The sequence below is a fragment of the Gouania willdenowi genome, unplaced genomic scaffold (assembly GCF_900634775.1).
Source record: "Gouania willdenowi unplaced genomic scaffold, fGouWil2.1 scaffold_290_arrow_ctg1, whole genome shotgun sequence".
NCBI classification, from domain to species: domain Eukaryota; kingdom Metazoa; phylum Chordata; class Actinopteri; order Blenniiformes; family Gobiesocidae; genus Gouania; species Gouania willdenowi.
In genome coordinates, this window is record NW_021145050.1 from 90,304 (window position 1) to 93,580 (window position 3,277).

General features: G+C 33.9%; 1 non-coding gene across 1 annotated transcript; it reads right to left on the bottom strand.

The window, feature by feature from the left end:
• Nucleotides 1-2,979: 2,979 nt before the first annotated feature.
• Nucleotides 2,980-3,051, bottom strand: trnat-agu (transfer RNA threonine (anticodon AGU)). Its single transcript has one exon. It is a non-coding gene; the product is annotated as a tRNA-Thr (tRNA).
• Between the last annotated feature and the right edge of the window lie 226 nt (nucleotides 3,052-3,277).

The following is a 3,277-nucleotide window of genomic DNA, read 5'->3' on the forward strand; positions in this document are numbered from 1 at the left end:
CTGTAACATGATTCCCTAATTTAGTACTAAATTATAATATTTTATAACATTTTCATGGCAATTACAATTACAATGTAAATTATCTCAACTTTACAGTTACAATTATAATTATACCATAATTTTTTTTAATGATCAATTACACAATTACAATTCTAATTTAAAACAGTGCAAATGGTACGACCAACATGTGCTTCTGCAGTGCTGAGTCAGGTATATGTATACAGGTAGTCTGCAGTGCTGAGTCAGGTATATGTATACATGTAGTCTGCAGTGCTGAGTCAGGTATATGTAAACAGGTAGTCTGCAGTGCTGAGTCAGGTATATGTATACAGGTAGTCTGTAGTGCTGAGTCAGGTATATGTATACAGGTAGTCTGCAGTGCCGAGTCAGGTATATGTATACAGGTAGTCTGCAGTGCTGAGTCAGGTATATGTAAACAGGTAGTCTGCAGTGCTGAGTCAGGTACATGTATACAGATAGTCTGCAGTGCTGAGTCAGGTACATGTAAACAGGTAGTCTGCAGTGCTGAGTCAGGTATATGTATACAGGTAGTCTGCAGTGCTGAGTCAGGTATATGTATACAGGTAGTCTGCAGTGCTGAGTCAGGTATATGTATACAGGTAGTCTGCAGTGCTGAGTCAGGTATATGTATACAGGTAGTCTGCAGTGCTGAGTCAGGTATATGTATACAGGTAGTCTGCAGTGCTGAGTCAGGTACATGTAAACAGGTAGTCTGCAGTGCTGAGTCAGGTATAAGTATACAGGTAGTCTGCAGTGCTGAGTCAGGTATATGTATACAGGTAGTCTGCAGTGCTGAGTCAGGTATATGTATACAGGTAGTCTGCAGTGCTGAGTCAGGTATATGTATACAGGTAGTCTGCAGTGCTGAGTCAGGTATATGTAAACAGGTAGTCTGCAGTGCTGAGTCAGGTATAAGTATACAGGTAGTCTGCAGTGCTGAGTCAGGTATATGTATACAGGTAGTCTGCAGTGCTGAGTCAGGTACATGTATACATATAGTCTGCAGTGCTGAGTCAGGTATATGTAAACAGGTAGTCTGCAGTGCTGAGTCAGGTATATGTATACAGGTAGTCTTACTTTTGATTTTGGGTGATTTTTGTTTTTCATTATTTTTTGTGTTTTACTGCTTTCTTAGCACAGTTTAAGTATGTGCATTATATTTGCAGTCGTTTTATGGTCTAATGATGATTCTAACTAATTTTTTTTTTTTTTTTTTAATTTTTGAAAAAAATGCCTTGCTATAGCCTTACTTTTGATTTTTGGTGATTTTTGTTTTTTGTCATTTGTTGTGCCTTACTGCTTTATTAGCCCTGTTTATGTATGTGCTTTATATTTGCAGTAGTTTTTAGGGTCTAATGATGGTCCTAACTCAATTTTTTTTTTTTTTTTTTGAAATTTTTGAAAAAAAATGCCTTGCTATAGCCTTACTTTTGATTTTGGGTGATTTTTGGTTTCTGTCATTTTTATGATACTTAGTTCATGATACTAAGTTCACGATACGATTTTCTCATGATTTATTTTACAAAGTGGGACTGTAGACAATTGATGACTAAAAAAATATTCCTTTACTAAACTAGAAAATACTGTACTATTTTCCTTTTATTTTTCATTGTTAAAAGAATCCATTGATAAACTATTCAAAACAATGCAATTTAACTAAAAATAAATCTTGAATGAAATAAATAAAGGAAAAATACAAATGAAGAAGAAGCCTATTAATTAAAATTCTGGTTCTATAGTAAACATTGTAAAACTACATAATAGTTCTTTTTCTTTTTAAAAGTGCAACTGAAAATGTATTTTGTGCCTTAACAATTGGACTTAAAAAAAAAAAAAACACTCTGCACTGTCTCTTACGTTAGATTTGTTTGGACCAGCAGAGGGCGCTGGTAATCCAGTGGTCGGTTGGCATGCAGCTAATTTACCGCTGAAGAAGAGATGCTATGCTAGCAGACAGAGCTAATAGAAAAACGTGACTTTTAAAGATATTCACGTAATATTACAGATATTCTTTTGGTGCTAAAGGGGTAAGGAATAATTTATGAACATGTTTAAGAGTAGAAGGCGGCCAGAAAAAAAGTAGTAGCAGATTCTGTTGCCGCCAACACTTCTAGAAGGATAAATAGATTGTGGCCTCTGCTGTTTAAAAAAAGTACTGCGATTAATTTTTTAGAGTATCGATGTGAACTGTGATACCTATGAATCAATTTTTAACTGCCTTACGATTAATCGTTATATCCCTAGTGATCATGAATTAAAATGATGGTATAATTGTAAATATGTTGCTGTTGTAATTGTAATTACATTAGAAATGAGTTCAGATAATTTACATTGCAATAGTAATTGCCATGAAAAATCTATAAAAATTATAATTTAGTGCTAAACTGGGGAACCATGTTACAGTTCTATGTACAGTTCTATATATACTGTATGTATTTTGAGCGATACTTTTGGGTGTGACCAATACTAGAGTATTATGTGGCCCACGTCTGGTCCAAACCTAAAGCTAATAAATGATTGCTAATCAGGATGCAGCAAGTTAAATTTACTAAACAAGAAATATTGAAAAAATATGTTAAATCTTAAAATAAGAAGGTCCTGATAAATATTCTAAAGCGTTAAAATAAGCAGAAATGGATGATTATTAGATTAAATTACTTGAAATCAAACTTCCTCCAGCACAATAATAAGTGAAATATACTGACTATAAACAAATTAATATTTATTTTTTATTTTATTTTATTTTTTTAATTTTGCAAATGAAAACTTTGGAACAAGAAGAAAACAACTAATCTAAGTAAAAACTGACTCAGTAATAGTGAAAAATGATTAAGCTGTTTCTTGATACAAGTGACTCATTTTGAAATAAACTTTAATCTATATTAAAACCAAGTTTTTGTTCTTAGAATAAACATCTTATCAGAGTCACAACCAGTGATACACTCCAAAGTTCAGAGAAGGCCTCAGTGAGAATTGAACTCAAACCCCTGGTTTACTAGCCCAGTGCTCTAACCTCTGAGCTATGAGGCCCTGTGTGTGACAGCATAGATGATTTTTCACATGGCAGATATACACCACACCACTTACATGTACAACTGGGCATCACTTTTTTTTAAGTTTTGGGGGCGGGGCTCTAAAAATCCATCTCATGGTGTAACTTTTTTCTCTTACAGTTCCATCTTAATGTCAACAGTTATGATAGTGTGTGGTCTTATTTTGGTCCTCAGTTATGAGGGAATTCCAACTCCGTCATCAA